This window comes from Anas platyrhynchos, chromosome 3 (genome assembly GCF_047663525.1).
Source record: "Anas platyrhynchos isolate ZD024472 breed Pekin duck chromosome 3, IASCAAS_PekinDuck_T2T, whole genome shotgun sequence".
Taxonomy (NCBI): Eukaryota; Metazoa; Chordata; class Aves; order Anseriformes; family Anatidae; genus Anas; species Anas platyrhynchos.
In genome coordinates this window covers 109,286,237-109,310,068 of record NC_092589.1, presented here as the reverse complement: position 1 = coordinate 109,310,068, position 23,832 = coordinate 109,286,237, and the positions used below count along the sequence as shown (strand labels likewise).

The 23,832-nt window shown below is 40.4% G+C and overlaps 1 protein-coding gene and 1 long non-coding RNA gene across 4 annotated transcripts in view; one reads left to right on the top strand and one right to left on the bottom strand.

Annotated features, from left to right (window-relative positions):
* Positions 1–17,347, bottom strand: part of KCNS3 (potassium voltage-gated channel modifier subfamily S member 3) — a 42,594-nt gene extending 25,247 nt beyond the window's left edge. The window contains exons 1-2 of one of the 3 annotated variants that reach the window (XM_027455269.3): positions 17,210–17,267; positions 15,423–15,442 (exon numbers count right to left, since the gene is read on the bottom strand). The gene's annotated coding sequence lies outside the window, so the exon portion shown is untranslated. Of the gene's footprint in view, positions 1–15,422; positions 15,443–16,380; positions 16,435–17,209 lie in introns of those variants that run through there. The other 2 variants (XM_072036466.1, XM_027455270.3) reach the window with 2 other exon arrangements.
* Positions 13,859–23,575, top strand: LOC140002257 (uncharacterized). Its single transcript, XR_011808583.1, has 3 exons — positions 13,859–14,113; positions 21,629–21,734; positions 22,428–23,575. It is a non-coding gene; the product is annotated as an uncharacterized lncRNA (long non-coding RNA).
* The last annotated feature ends 257 nt before the right edge of the window (positions 23,576–23,832 follow it).

Here is a 23,832-nt window from a genome sequence, read left to right as displayed (position 1 = left end):
ATTTCCCAAGGCTCAGCTTTTACAAATGATTAAGACATAAAATAAAAGCACTGATCTCTGCTCACAGATGAAGGGCAGCAGGACTCAGCCGATAAACAGTAATGCACTTCACTCAGGATCAAGAGGCAAGCCATGATTTTACAACAGCATAAATTCCGCCTAACGCTTCTCGGAGTCTGGAGCAACTGGAGGTCAAAGTATATTCAAAATCAAACTAACTCTGTTTATTGATTAATTTCAGTGAGTAAAACTCTACTTCATTTTCAACAACTCATTAAGATGAACAATTCACTAGAAATGTAAGCTAATGTTATAAAAAACAGGCAAGATCTAAGATTATTGGGAGTGGGTGGAAACTATGACAAAAAGAAAATGTTTTACTTAGAAATAGCAAAACAAGAACTTTAGTGCACAGCATTCCTTTGAACACTAGACAGACTTATTGTTGAGACAGCAATATAAACCCATATTGGTTATGCAGATGATACTCATAATGGTATCCATGTAATTACACTGTATAATAAATTTGGTGAGCAACAATTTACTGCTTTATTTTGAGGGCACTGTATTCATAATTTGTGCAAGATACAAAGAGGAAATGGATCCTGCTTAGGAAGGCCATCATCTGGAACCTGCTATAATCCTACTGTTAAGTGACTTTTAGATAGAGCCAGGAATGCACAGGAGAGTTTCAAGAAAACTAGGTCAAGAGAAGCTTCAGGATCTGAAGAATTTCTTGTTTTACTTTCAGTGACCTTGATCCCTGAGACATAGACCAGGATATTCATAGAATCATGGAATGGTTTGAGTGGGAAGGGACCCTAAAAATCATCTAATTCCAACCCCCCTACCATGGGTGGAGACACCTCCCACCAGATGGGGTTGCTCAAAGCCCTGTCCAGCCTAAATCAGGAACACTTCAAGGGATGGGGCATCCACAGATTCTCTGAGCAATCTGTTCCAGTGCCTCAACACCTTCAGAGTTAAGAATTTCCTCCTTGTATCTAATCTAAACCTACCCTCTTTCAGTTTAAAGCCATTACGCTTTGTCCTATTCTACACTCCCTGAAAAGGAGTCCCTCCACAGCTTTCCTGTAGGCCCCCTTTAGGTACAGAAAGGCTGATGTAATGTTCCCTGGAGTCTTCTCTTCTCCAGGATTAATAACCCCAACTCCCTAAGCCTGTCCTCATAGGAGAGATGCTCCAGCCCTTTGACCATCCTTGTGGCTCTCCTCTGGACTCATTCTAATATTTCCGTGATATTGAGCCAGGCACCACCAGAACAATTTGTGGCATTTAAACGAGTGGCTCCAACCCCTGGGCAAAGACCACAGATGACAACTTCTCCTTCAGCACAAGGGAGCCCTTTACTTACACAGTGGACTGTTTTATTCAACGGTAAAACTGTGCTCAGCTTGAAATGATGCTTTCCTGGAGTGTCAAAGCCTGCATCATGAACATCCTAACACAGAGCTTCCATAAACTTTGCAACTCTCAACTTAAAGTACCATCAGCTTCTTTGATCTTGCCTTCTGTAAACAACAAGTATTCACATATACCATAATAGACTGCTAACTATTCCAAAGCACACACTTCTTGCCCTGGAGAGAATATAAGAATGGCGGCAAACACATAGCAGATGTTAGTTACTTGGTTGCTTTAATTGATTCAGTTTGTTTGATGAGCTACTGGATAAGAGCTCATATAGAATAGAATAGAAAATGAAACAAAACACAAAAGAAAGATGTTTACTGCAAGAATCAACATTATTTTCTGAGATGCCAAAAAAAACATTCAATAGAAGTTCCAAATGTTAAGCTTGAGGGCCAAATAAAAGCCAGTCACAAGGAAAGCTGTGTGAAAAGGATATAAACATTAGAATAAAAATCAAAACAACAGGATCCAACTCTTCCCAGTCCAAATTGGAGATGGGTTTTAGCCAGCACTTCTGCAGTCGTACATTGTTGGTGAGGCCACAGACCCATTGTCTGGCTTGGAAAGGAGATAGCAAATTTCTGGGCTTTTAGCATACTGTGAAATCCCTAAAGCTCACAAAAGGAGAGCCACAGAGACAGAGTTTGTATATATAGTCCCTTTGAGAGACCTTCACGATGGATGTATAACGTGGCAAAAAGAGGTTTCCATCCTCTTCTGGAACATCCCTCTAAAAGATTTTTAGTGAGGATATGAACTCCACACCAAAAAGTTATATGTTGAGAAAGTTTTTCTTTTTCAATTATCACTCCCATATTCTCTATATAAAGTCCCCCTACTCAGTGAGGTCCTACATCACAAGCTACAGTACATCTTTTTTGACATCTTTTTGTTGCACATTTAACTATGGTAGCGCCTCAACTACTGGTTCCAAATTGGGACAGCTTCAGCTTTTGTTAGCATAAATCTGTCTGTGATTATCCAGGCACAATGGAAAGGAAGCTGAACTGATTTATGGTTGGATAGACTATGCTGTGCTTTGCTACTTAAAATATTTGAAGACAGCATGTCCCTACAGATTTTCTACTAGTTTATTTCATGGCTAAATTGTCTATAGCCTCACCTTCTGCTTGTTACACCGCAGCACTTCATAAGCCTCTCAAGATTAAGAAACACTTACATTTCATGATGTTTTTCTGTAAGTAGAAAGGTTATAAATATAAAAGTCCTTAGTCCTGTTCACACTGAAATCAAAAGTGTTACAATACTGACCTGAGCTTGGAAGGACAGGGAAATCTTTATAACTGAAAATTCTTCAAGATCTCAAGGATTTGTATTATTTTTTTTTCCCCAAAGAATATAATAATTTCCATTTAAAGTTCCCCAGTTCAAAAATCTGTGTATTAAGCAAATTCACTCTCAGGTGTCTTGTTTGGGCACCCAGCTATCACCAGGCATCAGATTTTTCCTCCTCATGATGCAAATGACCACATTAGTTCTAACTTCTGCTCATTTCCTGAGAAACCACCCTAGCTACATATGTGGAGCTTTAGACATCTAGCTACTTTTAAAAACTATGGAATGACCCTAACTACTTCAGTTCAGAATCAAAACTTTAACCAGTTTTGAAAGTGTTTGGATTTGGAACCACACAAAATAGGGCAAATACTTGTCTAATGCACCACCTAAGAGTATTGTGTACGCTTTCTGGCTCACTGAGCATAGTCAAACAGCTAAATGCATATATAATTTACTTAATCAATCACATTTAATGATTTGGACAGAAATCCAGTCAGTATGACTGAAGTTACTACCTGTCATCTAGGCAGTTGTTACTACCTGAGCGCACATGATTAGCCTGAAAATATGCAAGGTAATATTATTTGTTGCAACTTCTCTTATTATGATACTAGCTGTAACCAGCCCTATTTTGTAATATTTGACGCTGTCAAATTCACTCCAAAACCATTTGCAGTCTGTGGTGGCACAGGCTAACCTAAAAGAAAAAAAAAAAAAAGGTCATCTAGAACAAATAGCAAGACCATCTGAAACTGTTCTGTGGTTATGGATATCCTGTGAGGCAAAGATGATAAGTTCATTAGCTAAATTATTCGCTCAGTTGTTATTTACTTTAAATGCTGTATTAGCAGTGACATCCTTTATCCAGAATAATATAGTAAAATGCTATGAGAATAAAAGAATCATGCAACTACACTTCTCTTGAAATTGATTCAGCCTCCAAGGTCAAATTTTGTTCTGATGTCACCTCCACATAAACCTATTTGGTCAAAATCATCCCTGGTACAATACTGTTGATGTCAACAGACTTTCAGAAATTAAACTAGCACCAAATGCTTGTACATCTTTTCAATAATATGGAAAATTGAAAGAAATGATAGTCATTTGGAAACAACATCAGCTGTTAGAAACACTGCTGGCAATAAAATATAAAATTATTTAAACATCTGTACTTGTGGAAGATCAGTCTTCAAAGCAAAATGCATTTTCTTTAAAATATCACATGCCCCAAAAGACTGCATTGATGAAGGAAGAAATAGAACTATTATAACTCAGAGTGAAAGGACACAATCAAGAAGTAAGAGGAGTAAGCCCCTCAGGCACATGGCTCATACCACTTTTCTTGGGCACATATTTCCAGGTGGGGTGAATCACCTGTTAGAGAAGTCCTTCTCTAAATTAACTAGATAAGCAGCCTACATGACACATCCCATAAGGTCCCTAACTTGCATATGGTTAATATTAGGTAAAATGAATCCTTTCAGAAAGTGGAATTCTGCTATGAGGATGCTGGCAAGAACAGAGTATATGCCAAAGGGTGGGAATAAGAAAGGGGCAAAGAAAAACTACCAGCTGTAGCATCTACATCACAAAAGCTTCTTTGGGACCATGGTCTGTGGTCTGAATTGCTTTCTCATATACATAAAAGATAGGGAGCAAAATCTAATACCACCCAGTTATCAGAATGTCATCTTATGATAGAAAGAGAGAAAGAGAGAAAGAGAGAAAGAGAGAAAGAGAGAAAGAGAGAAAGAGAGAAAGAGAGAAAGAGAGAAAGAGAGGAAGGAAGGAAGGAAGGAAGGAAGGAAGGAAGGAAGGAAGGAAGGAAGGAAGGAAGGAAGGAAGGAAGGAAGGAAGGAAGGAAGGAAGGAAGGAAGGAAGGAAGGAAGGGAGGGAGGGAGGGAGGGAACCTGAAATGTTCCTTGCAATAATACACATTTTGACAGGTAACAAGTCTGGCACCTTGCAACATTCCCAATGGCTCTGCAATTTATAGTCTGTTCAGATAAAATTAAACGATCATTATCCACTTTAACTAAGTGGAATTGACAGATTGACATACATTTGCTTGACAATCTACCTGTAAAACCCCAGCAATCAAGCACAGTTGCAATGCTGTCATTATGACACCTGTCAGTTTTCAAGACAGCAGAAGTCATTAAGCATTTCCTTGAGACATATTGTCCCAATTGCTGAAATTCACAGAAAAAAAAGATACAAAGATCCCCAAGGCATTATTACAACCAGGTCAACACTGTTATAGTTTGATGGTAAAAGAAATTCTTTCTCTCCAGGTTAACTTTTTGACAATAATCTTCTTTGACAAGTCAACTTAATGACACCCTGCTTCCATCAAAAGTACAATTTCAAAAAAAAAATTTTTGAAGTGAACGTTTAACTTGCAGGTCAAAGGACCTCTACAACAAGGACAGTTTCTATAGATTCTCTTCCTTAAAACAATATTCTGTACTTTATTTTGTACCAAGTCCTACATTGTTACCGTTCTTGTATTTCTCCAACAAGCACAATGAACATAGATCCTATTGCTACACTTGTTCTGGTAGTTTGTGTTACCACTAGAAGTCAAAAGCATCTGATACTTGATCCCAGTATCAGACACTTTTCCACAAAGGAAAAATGGCACAGAATAATGGTACATTCATCTATTTCTTAAAAATAATTCCTCATTCTCAATTTGATCATTGTCTATTTAGAGGTGAAACTCTATTTTACTCATAAACATATGGTTAAGGTTATGAGATAAAGGTTAATTGCCTAAGCAACTAAGATGATGCAGATACCCAGGTAGGGAAAACAGCATGCCTGAAGTCACACAGCAGATCAGCTGTACATGAATAACAGCAGCCCAAGTCACCTCACTCCAGTGTTCACTTCACAATCTCCTCCATAGTTGCCATACACCAAACTAAGGAGTGGAAACACAGGATTGCGTACCTGGGCCTAAAACCCATAGTCAAATGCAGTCTGATAGCAGGGCATTCGTTTTTCCTGAAGTATGTTGTATTTAAATATTTCTTCATAAAAAAAAAAAAAAAAAAAAAAAAAAAAAGGAGAGAAGGAGAGGGGGAGAAGAAAATCTAAATATTAGTCCTGTACTTATAGTGCAGTGTAATTTCAGGAGTCAGCAGATACATTGGCAGGGTATGTTGACAGAGATAAGAAACTGTACAATCTATCCAGCCACTATAACCTCTCCAGGCCTAACAGGGATAAACTATTAGATATAATACTTTTTTTTCTGTAGTACAGAAGCCAATGTACTACTTACGACTCTCCTGAGTTTTCAAGCTGAGTGTGAATAGTTCACAAGCCTCCACACAGAGGCTAGTTATACCCACAATTAACCATTATAACTTTTCCATGTTAAGGAAAGGAAGTAAGAGTTTGGTGAAATTCATAACATTTTTACCTCCTGTGGAAAGGGAACAGAGTTAAAAATAAGATTTAACTCACTACCAGGATGATTGACCTGATATTCAAAAATTTCCATTCATTAGTTCATCCTAGATTTTGTAATTGTAAAGGAAAATTATTTATTTTTTTCCTCACTTTGGAGTGTGAGGAATTGTCTTCCACTTCATATCACAGAAGACTCCTGATGCTGCAGGACTGCTGATCTTTTCTGCTCCAAGATTCTCTTTTTCTCCCCCTCATAATTGGTTGTTTGCTCTTCTTTTTTTTTTTTCTTTTTTTTTCTTTTTTTCAGTAGTAGCAGTAGTATTAGCAGTAGTAGTATTTATTTTTTTAGAAGCAAGATAATATTTCTAAAGCACACAAAGTCAAATCGCAAAACTCAGTTTGATTGGATGAAATGGTTGTTCTGAACAAGGACAAATCAGTACACACAAAAAGCAAGTTTCTCCCACCTTATGCTGGGAGGAGACACCTATGAACATAAAATGCAGGACTCTGCTGTAGAACATCACAGCAGAAAAACTTTTTATGAGACATCTGAAATCAGTCCTGCCTGTGCTAATAATCACACCTTCACTTGCACTTGGACATGGAACCAAAATATCTAAAAGGACAATTCAGCCATGGATGGCACAGTGTTAAACCACTGAATTGGCTACCCATATCTTTTGAATCCATGCTAGTTTTATTCTGTAAATCTCTAGCTTTGGGATAAACTGCTTTAAAAATCCTCTCTCTACAATATTATTATGGGTGCATCTCAATCACTTAACTTTTTTTTATTATTATTTATAAATAAAATGGTTGTGTTAGTAATATACCAGTGACCGCAGAAATTAAGTTGGGAATGAATCCTGAAGAGTTAGCTAATTCAAACCCTCCCTTTCTTCAAGGCAGGATCAGTTATTCCTAAACAAATTTTGACAGATGTTTATTTAATCTCTCATGATAAAGACTGCCCAGAGAGGTTGTGGGATCTAGTCCAGTGCTTGAATGTCCTTGTCCCCTCAAAGTTGTTTTCCTAACTTCTACTAACCATCCTGTGCTGCAGTTCAAGCCCATGGATATGTAAACAGAGTAGATTTGGAATGGAATGGAGTCACTGAGGACAGACAGTAGAAACAGGGTATCTCCAAAATCTTCTTAATGATTCATTTTCTTCCTTTGCTACATATCTAATTTTACTTGGCAGCCTGAGTAGCTAAAGTGACATTTTTTTTTATATATCTATATTTTTGTATGTTTTGAGGAAGATCTATTAATCTTAGTGATAAAGAAAGGTTTTCTTTACCCAGGGGAAATTCTCCAACATACTTGCAGTCTCTTAGGCAACAGGAACACAAGCAATTGTTATTGTGGAAATTCTGGGTGAAATCTGCAGCTGAAAAACTGTAAAAACCTTTGTGTTTGAGGTATTTCACTAAAGGAGTCACTGTGTTGTCCAGAAAATAAAATAAAATAAAATAAAATAAAATAAAATAAAATAAAATAAAATAAAATAAAATAAAATAAAATCTCTTGACCCAAGACAACTCTGAAGCAAAGCTCCAGATCTCACTGATGTAAGTTCTGCTGTCTGCTTGGATCTGACAATTGTTTTCAAATCATTCAAGTAACTTTTACAATGTGTGAATGTGTGCGTATGCATGACATGAGGCCACATGCTAAGGGGAGGTATGTTGAGACAGCCAGAGACAATACCTTCAAGAGAGATATTTTTTGAGTATAGAAACCTCTGGATGCAACAAATGATTTGGGCCCAGACTTCCAGCCTGCACTGGGAGTAGCACACTACAGACCAAGCCAGCTGGCTGTAACCATCGGGTGCCATCTCAGAGTGGCAGAAGGAGGGTAGCTTGGTGTTACATAAGCATTAGGTACAGACCAAGCTCTGCGGACATACCATTCAGAAACAGTCTGTAAATTTTACCCATACTTAGGCTTCATTTTCTTGCAGTGCACAGACTTTTGGGTACATGCCCATCACTCAGATACTGGACATCACTTTGTTCCACTCCTCTCCTTGACTTTCCAGGTAGCATCGCAAACTAATATGTTTGGTCTTCTGGTTAAATGGTCTTCTGGAGGCTATCTTGTCCAATGCAATGATCAGAGCAGGTCCAGTTACAGCAGGCTGCACAGGGCCAATTGAATTTTGAATGTTTGCAGGGATGGAGAATTCTCAAACCCTCTGGGCAACTGGCCAGTGTATGACCCCTCTTATAATGAAAATATTTTCCTAATGTCTAATCAGAAGCTCTTACATTCCAACTTGAGTACACTGGCTCTCATCCCATTGCTGCACACCTCTGAGAAAAGTTTATCTTTGTCTCCTATGTACTCACCCATCAGGTAAATATTGGCCACAGTAAAGTTGCCTCAAGTCTTCTCTTCTCCAGGTTGAATAAGCAAGCACATCTCTGTCAGTCTCCCCCTGTATGCTGTGTACTCCATCCCCTGACCATTTTGATGGCCCTCTGTGGGACTCACTCCAGTATGTCAATATCCTTCTTGTAATGGGGAGCCCAAGGCCAGACATAGTCCAGATACAGTCAGATACTTCTGATACTTTCTCACAGTGCCAAGCAGAGGGAAATACATGTAACTGCTGGCTACGGCCTTGTTTTTAAATCCTATCCTTTCACTGCAAGAGCACACTGCTGAGTCTTGTTGTCTAGCAGGACACTCACATTCTTCTCTTCAGAGCAGCTTTCCATTCAGTCAGTCCCATAGCCCGTACTGTTGGATGGGGTTGTTGCAGCCTGGGTGGAATTTTCCCAGGACATTGAAATCCCTTTTAGCAGCATCCCTTCAGCATACCAATGTAGTATTAGCCATCTCAGCCTCACTAACCTCCCCAATTACTTCAACTTGGCTGTTCTCACAAAGCATTTAGCAAGAAAGGACATTTGCCAGAAAAGGTGTGAAGCAGGTATCTTCACTGCACAAGTGTTCAATTGAATGTTCACAGAAATAGCTGAGGCATTGTCCTTCTATGCAAAATAGAACGGCCAGCAAATAAGTTTTTCACTGAATAAGCATTAACCTATGAGTGCAATTCATCTCAGCACCGTTCAGTATTATTAACCATCCCTTTTTTTCAGGAAGTGTTGAGTAGCTGCTAACACCTGGATTTACAGAGGCAAAATAATACTTCACATTGGCATAACTTGTGAGGTGGCTGAGGTGTTACATGAGTGGACCGTATTCTGGCAAAACTAATAAGTGTGTTTGCACAGTCCATAACAAGACAGCCATTTACTCAATCCAGGACTCAAAGTCAAGCCCTCTAAAGTTACTTAGGGGTAATTTTTACCATTGCCTTTCAATGACAGAAAGTTTGATAATGGAGTATCAAAATAAACCAAATTAGAAGGAATTTCAGAAGGTGGAAACAGCTCTTTCCCTCCATCCTTCTCCCAATCTACCTCTACAAACATGGTCTTGTAATGCCTAAGATGAATGTCCAGAGAGGAAAAATAAGGACAGTTGGCTAGGTAAAATTTTAATCCCATAAAGGGAAAGCAAAGGTTTTGCTGTACATATTAACAGGGCAATGGATTTCTTAGGCTTTTCCTGGGGTAAATTTCAGCTAGACAGATTCAGAAACTCCCACAAAGAGCCCCAAGTATTTCAAAAGAGACACAGTAGGGAGGCAGTCTGCTGCCAATGGGTCCAGAGAGACACCTGAGAACCTGACTACTTATCCACCAAAAAGGAGATAAATCTGACAGTGTTTTCTTTTCTGCAATTTTTGGTGTTAAATTGAGCACTGTTATGTTCCTGCTTCACTACCCACAATCATGAGTACCAATGGCCACAAGGCTTCATGGGCTAAGAACTTTGCAAGTCTCATTCTGAGCTGAAAGAAGTTATGTTTCAGAGACTTTCCTTAGCCTTGAAGTAGGGAATAACTTCAGAGCAGGAATTAGATTTAATTAAGCATATTCAGTACATCAGAATAAACTAATTTAAGTACAGTACATATTTGTTGTCAGTTGGTAGTATCCCTTTATAAGCTGCTGCTTAAAGCAAAGTATCACTAAACACCACTTTAAGAAAAAAAAAAAAAAAAAATTTGACCTTAGCAGCAGAGCTAATCTACAATTCACTGGAATAAATGAAGTACCTCAGTATGTGCTCAATAAAGTCTTGGAGAGAAACAGAATGATGATACAAGGAGGGAAAGGCTACAAGTTTCAGTGAAAAGAGCCAGCATTGAACAGTGCATCACAGCAGGATGACGAAGGACAACTCATTCTGCAGGGAATGAAGAGGTGCGAAGACTCTTGCCTCTTGCTTCATTTGTGCAGCAGTGTTGTGGTGTAACCCGGCAGGCAGCTCAGCACCACACAGCTCTTCACTCACTTCCCCACAGTGGGATGGGGGAGAGAATCAAAAAAAAAAAAAAAAAAAAATGCACGGGCTGAAGTAAAGACAGTTTAATTCAGCTCCCTGTTTTATTTTTCATCATGATGTCCTATGGCATGAAATATCCCTTTGGCCTCTTTGTGTCCCCTCCCAGCTTCTTGTGCACCCACAGGCTATTTGCTCGCAGGGTGGTATGAGAAGCTGAAAAGTCCTTGACTTAATGTGAGCATTGCTCAGCCACAACCAAAACAGTGGCATGTTATCAACATTAATTTTCTCCTAAATCCAAAACATAACACCACAGCAGACACTATGAAGAAAATTAACTCTATTTCAGCTGAAATCAGGACAAGCAGTTCCCCAGAGGCCTCTGGGAAGCCCTTAAACGTTCAGACTTTGTACGCGAATGCAAAAACACTTGCTATCAGCTGTAATCACTAGGATTTATCACTGAGGGAAAAATGTCTGAATGCCTCTGAGATCCAAGTCACAGGTTTAGGGCCAGGAACTGCTGGAGAAGCCAGCAGAGACTCATGTGCTTGTACATTAGGCTTTTCTCATTTATGAGATTCACAGTTTTCCATGTATCCCACAAACTTCTCGTGAGCATTAGATGTACTACTGAGACACAAAGGACTGGATCGTCCTTAGTTATGCACCTTTTTCTCATTCTAACAAATTAATAAAAGTAAGGGGGGGAAACTGTTCATTGCCTGGTATAACAGACAGAAAACAGTAAGACAAAAAAGCGCAAGTCCCTAAGAAGAACAACTTACAAACAATGAGACCGTAAACGCCATTACTGTTTCCAGACTAAAGGCATTGAGCCAAAATACCAGTGAGGACCCTTGTTATCCTTTTTCCACAGCACAAGCTTTTACCGGTTTCACGGATGAATTAAAAGAGCAGTATTGATCCACACTGGCTGTCCTTTTCAGTGCAAACATTGCACTGGACAGGCAGGCACACAGTGTTTCTTAGCTTCAGAAGAATATACAAGGCAGCATCCTTTTCTGCAGTTTATTCAGGGAAAAGGTGCTACTAAAATGTCATGCTGAAACCATCATTCAATGCTTGTCACAAGCTAAGGCTAAAACACCAAGGACTAACTTAAATTTGGGCTGCAGTAGTGAGTTGGTTATTGTCAAAATCAAAATCTAACTTATGGCTCTATTTGTTCTTCTTTCAATTGGCAATAAACCGAGTTCATAAAATTACAAAGGAGCTTTGGAATTGTAATCCAGTTAAATCAGCACTTACAGGGATTCAGATAAGTGAAGAATTTTAATTAAAAAAAAAAAAAAGTACTGTAATAAAAGTCTTCTTTGGGACATCCTCCCCACCACTACCCTTTAAACATACTGATATACTGACTGACAGCAATCATACACTAAATTTATATTGTACATTTATCATCTCACAAACTACGAGGTTGATTCTTTTCCCACTAAAGTAAGAAGTGAGAATCCTCTTTCCCTTTGCAGCACTTTTTGCCCCTATATCAGGGAGATGTCTGTGCAGAAGTCTGCATGGCAGTTAACACCACTGGAAACAGCCTCAGCTCTTCTCAGCGCAAGGGGAGGAGGTAGAAGAGAAGCAAGGAGCAGCATGAAGCTATCAGAAGCACCTCCAATTTTTGGCAAACTATCCAGGCTGTGTCTTAACTCCTCCATGCAAATCAAAACTGTTCATAGATTTTTCCTGAGTTGGTTATCTGCCTCCCACAGGTAACTTGCTTGTAGTTACATCAACATCAGCAATCAATTTGTTAGGCTCAGAGAAAAATAAAATGCAGAGGAATATAAAATGCCCCCTATATGGGGCAGCAAATTGCTAATATAAAGTTGTACAACACTGTTACATAGAAGACACTTTTTTGTCCATAAATCTTGTATCATTTTATTAACTTTAAACTGCTGTGAGGCAGATGCCTTCAGCTCCGTGCTTTGGAAGCAGAACCTGAGACTTGAGGGGTGACCCGTTCAACATCACACAGCAGGCCAACATGTTCTACTTCAACATCTCCAAATCTATAAAGTCTCTTTGCTTTGCTTTTTATGAGAACTGAAAGAGGAGAGAGACCAGCAACCCTCTGCACAGGTTGAGCCCCAAGCCTGTCATTAGAACAGCACTGGGCTGGAATGAATAAGCACATTGAAGAATTAACCAGTTCTTAAGATATCAGCTGGCATCTAAATTGCTTGTCCACACTGATGAACAAATGACAAAAATGTGCAAAAGTGGAGGAAAGAATAGGGAAGCAAAATTCTTTCTAACTCAGATGATAAGTAACCTGTCCTCCTTAAACCCGCCACACGTTGTTCTCTCCATGTGCAGTTAGTTGGTTCCCTCCCCATCCCCCACCTGGAAAAAAATAAAAAAAAAAAAAGGGTCATCTATTAGTCTTTACTCCAAGACAACCTTCTTCAGAGCACATGTGACTCCAACAAAGTAGATGCATCTTCAGAGCACACACACCTTGCCAGCACAATCTGCTGGGCAAGAGGGGACAACTACATTTCATTTCTTGCTGCTGCTGAATCAGAAATATGTGGCAGAACAGATATCAGTGAGGGAAACAATTTAGAGAAATTAAACTGAATGAAGCCTTCCACTTCCAGTCCTCTACACCAATGTTACTAAGAACTTACCCACTTTAGATGATCATGCTTGCTTCAGATTTATCCTGGCTCCTTGCAGAGCAGTGCATGAAGTTCAAGGTCTCAGGCTTTATCTGTAACACTGCAAATGACCTGATTCCAGAGCAAAGAAAGCTCCAGAACAAGAACATTGGCCACATTGGATTTAAGGTAAAAAGCTAATCTTTCCAGAAGACAAATCTATTTTGAAAATAGGATGAGTGTAGAATGAGCTCTCTCAGAAACTAAGGACCAACACAGTCAACACCATCTTCCTTTCCAAGCAAGATACATATTTTAAAGGCATCCCTTGTAGAGCAGAATAATAAATAAAAATAAATATAATATAATAAATTCAAGCATCAGATACAGAAAAAAAAAAAAGAGCAAGTTATCCACAAATAAGAGATGACAGCAGTTTAACACACTATTGTTAGGACTCTAGATATATTATGAATGATAGGAAGACAAGACAGAATAGAACAGATTCAAATAAAATGGGAAATAGAGTATAAAGGGCAGAAGTGTTATTAAAATATGGAAAAAATAAAAGAGCCCAGAGGGAAATGATGGAAAAGAACAAATGGTGGAGAAGCAAATTGGGGTCATGGCTTGGAGCAGCTGAACACCTGGCATCATCTGGTGCAGAACCATTGACTGTAACAGGTCAAGGACTGCTGCTCTCAGCTGAGGGTTTGGCCCTCTGCAGTGAACCAGACAGAGGCAATCAAACAGGCCTGGCCTTCTGGGGGTGTTCCACCCTCAGGAAATAAAGAGGCGACACAGGAAGAGAATAAGGATGATTCCACAAATGACAAAGGAGAAAGCAAAGTCTAGACAAGGAGAAAGAAACTAAACAGAAAAGAATGGAAGGAGAACAAGAAAGAAGAACAAAGAGATGGGGCAAAAGAAAGATAAGAAGCAAATATCCACAGGTTAGTGGAATACATTTCATTTATTCATGAGCACTGTTTTATTATGTGTCCTTGGCAGACATCCCATAACTGAAAATTTGCAAGGCAGAGAATGATGCGAGTTTAGAGACTTGAGCCTCGTTTCTAGTCATTAGCCTTGGGCAGGTCTTTTTAATATACGCGCCCCAGTAGCAAGTAAACAAGTTCTTTAAATCAAGAGCCTTTTGACAGGAGGCGCACTGTAAACAAATGGACTTAGCCACAGCCAGAGAGGGATTTCGGGAGAAAAGGCAATAAGCAAGCCTGGCCACAACCTGTTCATGAGTAACAAAGAGGACAGACAGGCTGTTGGGAAAGACATTGCCCAACAGGCTGTACTCTGCTGCTCACTCTGACCCTAGCTTGTGTCAGAGCATCTGTCTTTCATGCATGCTCCTGGCTAACTGGCATTTATTTTACCTGGAGTGTGCAGAGCTCAGCATGCCCAGCTGGCACGGAGGATGCTTGCAGTGCGCAGCCCAGGAACGGTGGCAGCGGTGTTTGGCAGCTGTCCCAGCACAGAGGCAGGCACCGTGTCCAACACCAGCTTCGCTGGGGGCTCCGCCAGAAAAAAGTGCTCACCCCTGGCACATGCATCAAGGCTGAATGGGGAAAGCCCAGCCATCTCCATTCCCCATATGGGTATAAGGTGCCTCCACAGCTTGGTTCAGTCGCTGCTGAACTTCACTTTGCATTAAGGCTGAGCCTGCCCCATAGTCCTGGCACTAACAGTTAATGGCAGGTTTTACTTTGCCTGTAGCTGTAGTTCCAGAACTAAGGTGATATCAGTGCCTTAATACTGATTTATCATCTGTTCAGGTTTGAGGTGCTTATATTCTTCTTGCCCTGGGGAATTTGCTAAGTCCTAGAGAGGATGAGCAAAGAAATACTTTACTTAGAACCTCTCTGTTTGTTCAAAGGACAAGATGTTTTAAGAAAATATCCAACCCCACCAGCCTTTGGAATAACTCTAAGGATAACACCAGAGTTTGCATCAGTGCAACTGAAAACCTCTATTTGTGCTTTTGCCTTTTGCTTTTACAAATGGGGAGCTGAAGGGCTCCTGCCATTTTTGTGGGTTGTCTTAGTGCTAAGCCTGGTAAGACACAGATCTTTAGATATTGTGTTCAAGGAGTAAAGTCTCTTCAAAAATAGCATTGATGTCTTCTGCTATAAAAACATATAGGTTTTGCTTATTTTAAGATCAATATAAACAAATCATTTCAGCCTGTATAAAGAATGCCTAACAGAAAAAGTTAGGAACCAGGAAATTTAGATATTATTTCTGTACCTTTCCGATTTTTTCAATTCCTGCAATTGAAAAAAAAAAAAAATGGAAAAAATGTTAGTGTTTCTTTATAAAAAATAAGTGTTTTGAAATTGACAGATAACAAGCACCACACAGAAGCTAGGTATGAATATTGTCAGTTAAAGCTTTTTTATCATCATTTAGCTACCTACTTATATATAAATCATTTACCCAATTTCAGAATATAAAATCCTCTTTGCCTATCCACAGTGCTGTCTCAGCAAAAGTTTGGATACAGAATACACAAAGTTTTTTCATCGTTAACCAATTGTCTCCCATTGCCCCAAGTACTACTTCTATTAGTGGAATTTAGAAAAGTAGAGGGCAACAAGAAGGGGATGAAGTTCTCTATTTTTAAAAAACAAACAAACAAACAACAAACATTCTCATCACAAATGATTACAGATCTCAACATCACTGCAATTGGCAACTTCCACCTAGTAGTGAATAACAAATATAGCCCACAAAGTTTAAGCTAATAACAAATACAGCCCACAGTATATAGCCCACTTCTGCTACCCTTTAAACCTAGGACATCAACATTAATCAAGTCCTGCCAAAACTGGGGCTGATTTAACCCTAACTGCTTTGAGCAGAGAAAGATTTTGGAAAATGCTAACTGAGGAAAGTAAGAAAGCATGACTCAGGACATGCCTCTGAAAATGAGACCTTCTCAAGATATCATAGACTCCCAGGATTCGACTCGCATACACCCCCTAAAAACCCTGGCTCCTGCACAAAGTGTACTCCTGCCTCCTTGATCCTCCTAGGATGTTAGTCTGAATAACTTATGCCATCTATTGGCCTAGACCTGCGACAGATGCTCTGAGGAGAACTTTAATTCTGGGAAAGTGACTGTGTTAAAAGGGATCTGACAGTAGATCTGTAAATTCTGCTAATGGAATCAATACACTGCCGCTGCTCAGATCTTGAGGTCTACCTTCTCCAGCAGATGTGCTGCTTCAGAGCCCAGCTCCCAGAAAAACCAGCAGTTGTGGTCTGGTTCAGGCAAAAAAAAAAAAAAAAAAGAGATGGCATTGGCATAGGGCTAGCACACACTGCCAAGAAAAGCCAGAAAATGAGCAGTGAGGATTTTCACTGTCTTACAGAAGCATGTAAGAAAAGTCTTTATTATAAGAGAAAGGCCCTTCAAAATTCCATTGGATCTAAAACCAGGGAAACTATCTCCAACTTACTAAGTCTGCTTTAAACCAGCCACGCAGTGAGAAGCCACTTCTCTCGCCTTTCTGTACCCACAGTGGCTACCGCAGTGATTTAGGGCTTCTCCAAGCGAGTTTACTTTTTTATCTAAATGTGTTTTTAAAAGGCAAGGCAGAGCTCTGCAATGCGAAAGGGACGCAGAGCCATCTCTATTGATCCGCTCCCTCGCAAGCCATTAGGAAGCACCCGCGGAGAAGTCGGCGAGGAAACACGCGGCCGCCCCGGCATCGCCTCGTCCCCTCCGCGGCTCCAGAGTGGTCCCCACCTCCGGGGCTGCTTCTTTTGGGGGGGACGGATTGCTCCGCGAGCGACTTCGGAGGAGCCGGGGCTCCCCAGTACCAAGCTGCAGCATCCCTCCTCCTCATCCTCCTCATCCTCCTCCTCCTTCTCCTCCCCCGGCTGTTTGCCCCGCAAAGCACAAGGAGAACCCGTCGCACCTCCGGCACTGATCTGAGCCATGCCATGCCATGCCATGCTATGCTATGCTGTGCCGTGCCGTGCCGTGCCGTGCCGTGCGGAGCAGTGCGGAGCCGTGCCATGCTGCCTACCTGGAGCTGCCCGGCTCCTCTGCTTGCCCCGCCGGGCTCCGCCGGGCTCCGCGCAGCGGGCGGTGGGAGGGGAAGGGAGGCGGCAGCGGGCGGGATCAGGCGAGTCCCCACCCCGGCCCCAGGAACCCCCCAGCCCCCCCCCTCCGGAGCCCGGTTCCCGTCCCGGAGCCGCAAAGGGACCGGCACCTTCCCGGCGGGGCAGCTGGAGCCGCGCTGCTGCCGGTTACGGGGGTCCCGGGGTGGGGGGGGGCAGCACTGAGAGCGGGGGACATAAATTGAGGCCGGGGGGTCCTGAACTGACGCTGGGTGGTCTACACTGAGACCAGGGGGTCCTGCACAGCGCCCCAGGGGTCCCGCATTGAGACTGGGAGATCCCGCACTGAGATCGGGGGGTCCTGCTTTGCACTCAGGGGTCCCTCATGAGTGCTCACGGAAAACCACTGTGGAGGTCCTGCTCCTCTCCCAGAGAGCTCCTGCTTTTTCCCCGTGTGCCACACCGCACCCGTGGGGTCCCGTCCCTGAGGCACGCGTGGGGACCTGCCCGTGCCACCCACCGAGCAGTGCCCCCCGCTCCCACAGCCCAGGAGCGGGGAGAGGGGCAGCCAGTACGGCAAAGGGGACAACGCCGAGGCTGCCTCTGGAGTCCCTCCAGTATGGGCTGCGGGCTCCCACCTTCCTGCTTTTGGGCACCGCTGGTGGTGACAGCACCCCGACAGCACAAACGGCATCGATCTGCTATCGATTTGCTGCCACCAATGTGCTCAAGGGGAGAATGGGTGGCTTCGCCTCAAGGTTCTGCAGGGGTTTCTCTTGGTGTCCTATCCCCAAATCTGTGTTCGGTCTCATTTCTGCCTTAGTGAAAGCCAAAGTGTAACAAGAAGTCAGGCCTGCTCGGACCATACACAACAGAATATTTGGGCAACCCCACCATTGTTCCTTGGATTGAGGAGATTGTGCCTTCGCTTTCTGTACTTTTCATAAACTTTTCCAAACTTTTCATCAAAAAGAACCTTGAAGACATCAACATTACCATAACCTATTTCAGGATTTTTGGGGGAAAACAAAAACAAACAAACAAACAAACAAAAAACTCCATATGTTTTTTTTTTTTTTTTTTTTAAATTAGTCCCTCTTTAAAATTAAAAAAAAAAAAAAAAAGAAAAGTCACAAAATAATGTGATTATGGCAAACATTCTTTTTTCCTTTTTTTTTTTTTTCTTTTTTTTGTAGAATTCATTACATGTTTTAAGCCAAAGAATTCAATTTAACAAGGTTGTTCAAGAATAACCTCTTGCTGTCAAGTGAACATAAATACTCACCATGTTACTGTGTTCCTGGTGATAATTTTGAAGTCTTACAAGTGCACTGAGCAGTGAAAACTGAGGAGAGTGGTGATCCTAAGACAATGTATTTTTCTCTGGTTGTGTTTTCTGGTGTTCTCTTAAGTTGCTATTGCTGTGCAGAAAGGGTTCTTTTTCTTCCATGTCATGGTATATATTTGCATTAATAAAAACTTGTTTATCATCTTCCTGTTCCATTAATCAGAGAAGCTTTAATCACAGCAGAATATGGCTTGCCCAGAAATTATATGAACCCGTCAGTGCTATGCACAGCAATCTGCATTTCTGCTATATGTTGTTGTTTTTTTGTTGTTTTTTTTTTTGAAAAGCCTAATTCACCAGCAGTATATTAAGATCAAAAGCAATGACCTGCACAGAATGACATTTAGTTACAGAAAGTTTGCAAGAAATTAAGGGGCTGAGTGCAGAGTGACTTTCTCAGAACTATCCAAATACAAGAATATGAATGGAATTCTTCTCGAAGGCAAATGAGGTCATCTCAGTGGATCATTTAGAGATCTTAGCATAAAATTTGAAAGATTGTGCAGAAGTACTGTCACTGACTTTGGAAATGATACTGCAGCACAGCAGCCCATCAGATGGTTACAAAACCTGAGTCATCACAGGTGAGATGCTGGAAACTGCCCAGGAAGGGGAGCAGCTGCTCTCTGGGCTGCAGGGGCATCTAACACCTGCTGAGATCTGTGATAGTAAAGGGGGATGTGGTGGGCTCATTGTTCAAGTCTACAGTCCTGGTGATCCCTGCCCTTAGCCAACATTGTAGCCACTGGATACCTCTCATGGTTTTGGTCTGCCCACCACAGAGGGCAGAAATGTGCTGCCTTGGCATCTCACCCAGCCTGCCAAGCCTGAACCTGCATTGCCATAAGTTGCAGCTCCTTACATCAGCATGATCTTGCACTGCTCTTTTCTGGATGACAGGCCCAGCCCCTGGGGGCAGCACATCTAGAAATGTCAATTCTCTCCTCCCAGTGTTTTGCAGATCCAGACGTCTTCTCTTCTTCATCTGCATCAAGAAGCATCACAAGACTAAGGAATCACATTTATTTTTGTATTTGATGCATCATGGCTTATTTCCACATAAACAGTGCTTGAGCACTGATCTGTCTGAAGGAGCATCTTCCCTTACAGAGCATTTTTTTCATGTGCTTCCACTAAACCACAACTCCCCTAAACTCTGATCATGCTGTTACATAGAGGGCTGATTTGAGGTTTTTGGCAGGTTTCTACATCTTCATTTGAAAACATGCCCTGGAATTTGTTTGTCTTGCTCATCTGGAAAAGGAGAGAGGTCATTTCTAGTTTCCTGATGCAGTTAAATTTATTGGCAGCTGATGGTGGTGGTGGGCATGAACTCAACTGCTAGCAATGAGGAAAAGAGACGGAGGGAAATCTAGGCTGTTAACACTGTCATCGTTGTTGCTCTGCAGAGGTTTATAATATTGGAAAATGGGGTTAATTGTTGCTTTCTGGCTTAAAAGGATTGTACGATGAAGACTGCTAGGATAAGTGGCATATATAAAGCTGGCCCACATTATCTTGTAATCTAGCCAAAGGTCAAACAGAAAGATTTGTATTCTGAAACATATCATTCTAAAGTGCCCAGGCTAGTTTTTACAAGTTTTAACTCCTTCAAAGCTACTGGTAATAAGTTAACTTAACTTATTAACTATTAAGTTAACTTAATAAGTACTGGTAATAAGTTAACTGTTGTTTTAAATCCCTATTAAGATGAGAAGACTTTCACCAGTAGGGGGAATGGAGTGAAAAGTTTGCACTAGCAAACATATGGTTGCACACTGGAAGCAATTGTGACCCCTGTAAAATGGCTTACATCCTTTTTATGGCTCTCTAAAGCATGCAGTGATCCCGTTCACAGTCAGGCTGCCACTGGCTAATCTGAACTGGAAACAGCAATGCCTTGAGCACTGTTGTGCAGGGGTTTGTGGTGTTTATGTAATTCTGCCATCCCTAGGGGCTGGCCATTTTTTCCCCTATTTGTTTTCTTCCCTGAATTGCCTTCATTCAACCAAATTCTGTCAACACTTACACCAGTGGGACCCTATTAAAGGCAAATGGGCTCAATGTTCTTCCTTCACAAATGCTCATAATTTAAACTGCACAGCTGTGGGACAAAGTAGGAGTCACTCTGCCTTAGGTACTTTCTTGGGGAGAAAAAAAAAATAAATTACAATGGCAATTCCTCTGTCAGCAAGAGCTGAATCTGATCTGTTCTGCTCACTACAATCCCACCCACTCTGCTCCAGCCTCCAAGGGGACATCACAGGGACTGTGATGTTTCTTCCACACCCTGCAGCACTTGCCACAGCCACCACACCAGTCAGCACAGGAAATTGTCACTTGCGGCAGAAGAACCCCTATGAATCACAATTTTTCACTTTCCCATTGACTTACACGTTTTTGAGTGCAGGATTTCAGGTTTCTGGCTGGATGCAAATTGTTTCCTTCAGTTCAGTTTTACTTGTGGTTTGCACCACTCCACATAGTTTTTGTCCTCCCACCCACAAAAATCAGAGGAACTACTTCTATAAGATCATGTTTTTACATTGTCACAAGTGAGAGGTAGATTAGGAAAAGAGCATTTCTATACTTGTGTTTGTGGCTTCAGTCTGGGGACTATGATCCTTTGAATTAAGTAAATTGGTATGTATTTATTATGTTTGCTATTGAGTTCAGGCAGACAAACTTTCTTCATAAATGTGTGGAGTTCCTCCCTATTTAGTTTGAGAAAGTATCTTCATACAGTACAACACAGAACTTTCAAACCACTAAATTGCATATTTCCAAGATGAGAAAGTATTTCCAAAAAGATATTTTAAAGGGTTTGTTAAACTGTGACTGGATGAAAAGTTACATCTCCTGCAGAAGCAGAATTTGGAGCTCAAGAGTTTTTACTGTTTTTTTTTTTTTTTTTTTTTTTTTTTTTTTTTGTGAGTTTTTGTTTGTTTGCTTGTTTGTTTAGTGCTGAGTTTGCTAGTAAACTCAGAGGAGAACACTGCTAGTATTTGAATTTAAAAGCATCTGTAATTGTTTCTAGGAATATGTGAAGAATCCCAGACCTTCAATCAAGCAGAAATTCATCTATGCAAGTTATTCACTGGTTACTGGGGTTTTGGCACATTTCTTAGGTAGACAAGTCAAAGGTATGTGTGCATGGAGCATCTTGCATTTGTAGAAAGTATGTCTTCCATTTATTCTGAAAACATATTAATGCAGAAGCTTGTTTAATAAAAGGTGATGAACTGCAAATTACTGAATTCACTGAGATAGATAGGAAGTCGCTGGTACTGTTCCTAACTCAACCTAATCTGAAATTACAACGTGACATCCAGTAGAATAGGTCAAAAGTAGGACCATGACAGTACAATATATAAATGACAACTCACGTGGAAATGTCGAATGCAGCAGCTATCATTACACAGGCTACTAATACAGAAATTACACACTGGATATATAATCTGGCTTGCCTGTCATAACTGATTTTTTGCTTAACAAGAAATTCACTGGGCTTTACAATATTTTTTCTTTCTTAAAGGAATAGTGTGAAAGAATAGCTATAGAGATAAAAGAAGATGGGATCTACCAGTAAGAGAAACACATGTTAAGAATGGTGAAGGACCATATGCAATCTTTTATTTCTCCTACAGGTTTATAGAGGGTTTGGGGGTTGTTGTTTTATTTGGGCAGTGGCGATGGTATTTTCTGTTTGTTTTTGTTGCTGTTTTTGGGGTTGGGATTTTATTGTTGTTTCTGTTTTTTTTTTGTTTTTGTTTTTGTTTTTAATTGCTGTTTCTGATTGATTTTGTTTGTTTGTTTGTTTGTTTGTCTTTCCTTAGGAAGATGAAACAAACCAGGTTACCCAGGGAAGTGATGAGCTTCGTCTCTCGGGGTGTTTAAGGAACGTTTGAAAGTGGTGCATAGGGACATGGTTTAGTGGGTGACATTGGTTGTAGAGGGACAATTGGACCAGATGATCTTGGAGATCTTTTCCAACCTTAATTATTTTATGATTCTATATTAATAAAAGAACATTGGGGTCTTTTCTCTTCAATATTCTTTCTCTTCTCTTTCCTTCTTTATTTCTCCTTTGCTGTCTTTCTTGGTTTTCAACTGTATTGTTATTCAGTGTTACTCAGGCAGTCCCTTAGGAGTCTCAGTCTAGGCACATAACTTCATTTTGGTAGATGTGATACAATCAAGTACAAAGGAAAAAATTCCTAAAGATTGGATAATACAGACAGGTCTATAGAGAGAAGAAACTGAAAATCAGAGTTTGGAAGCTGAGGTAATACTAAAATGAATGGAACAATATGAAAGTTATAGTGGTGTTTCAGTTTCCTTATCTGATATTTTAAACTTTTTCTTCTATTTCTTTTCAAATCTATAATAGTTTTTCTCTTCTATTTCAACTTTCTTTTCTTACCTTTTGGGGATTTGTCCTTATTTCACATTTCTGATCACTTCTGAAGTCCTTTAAACGTCCATTTCTCTGTCTGGCCATCAGTCACCAGCTGTGTGGGTGAAAGATAGAATTGCAAAGATTTTCTTCAACACTTAAGGCCAGGAATCAATATTGCTATATAGGCATATAGCTCAGATTATTGAGATGTAAGGGTATTTACATCTGAAAGCATTCCACCATGTTCTTCTAATGAATAATGAAAGCAGCTGTATAATTATTGTGGGTCTGGGTCAGCCAAATAAAATCTTTGGATTGTATGAAACAACTACAACAACTACTACTTCTTCATTACTATCCTGTGTTTATTTAATGTGTTTGGGAAAAATAAAAAAATAAAAAAAAAAAAAAAGAGCACTAAAAGCTTAGAATTTTGTCTCAATTTGGAAAGTTTCTAATCTAAAGGATTTATAGATGCAGACTATTGACACAGTTATTGTATAAATTCCAAAGAAGTTCAATGCACAAGTCTTTCAATGCTGGAGATACTGCATTTTAGTAAAATGATATGAAGCTCATCCATGTTCGTGCCTCCAAAGTTTAGGTCTTCAGTCCAAATTAATTAGTTAGGACCTTCTCTTGTCAGTGACAAGTGATTTATTCCAAGCATCTTAAACACATGTTTGATCAGAGGAATTGCTTTTCAGGGAGGCTTGTCTCATCTGATTGACTGCAGGAAAAACTTCAGCCTAGCAGGCTAAAAAGCTAAAATTGTTTTAATGTGTTATTAAAGTATATGAAAATCTCTCTTTGGTTAAGACGGGATATTTACGTGATATTTT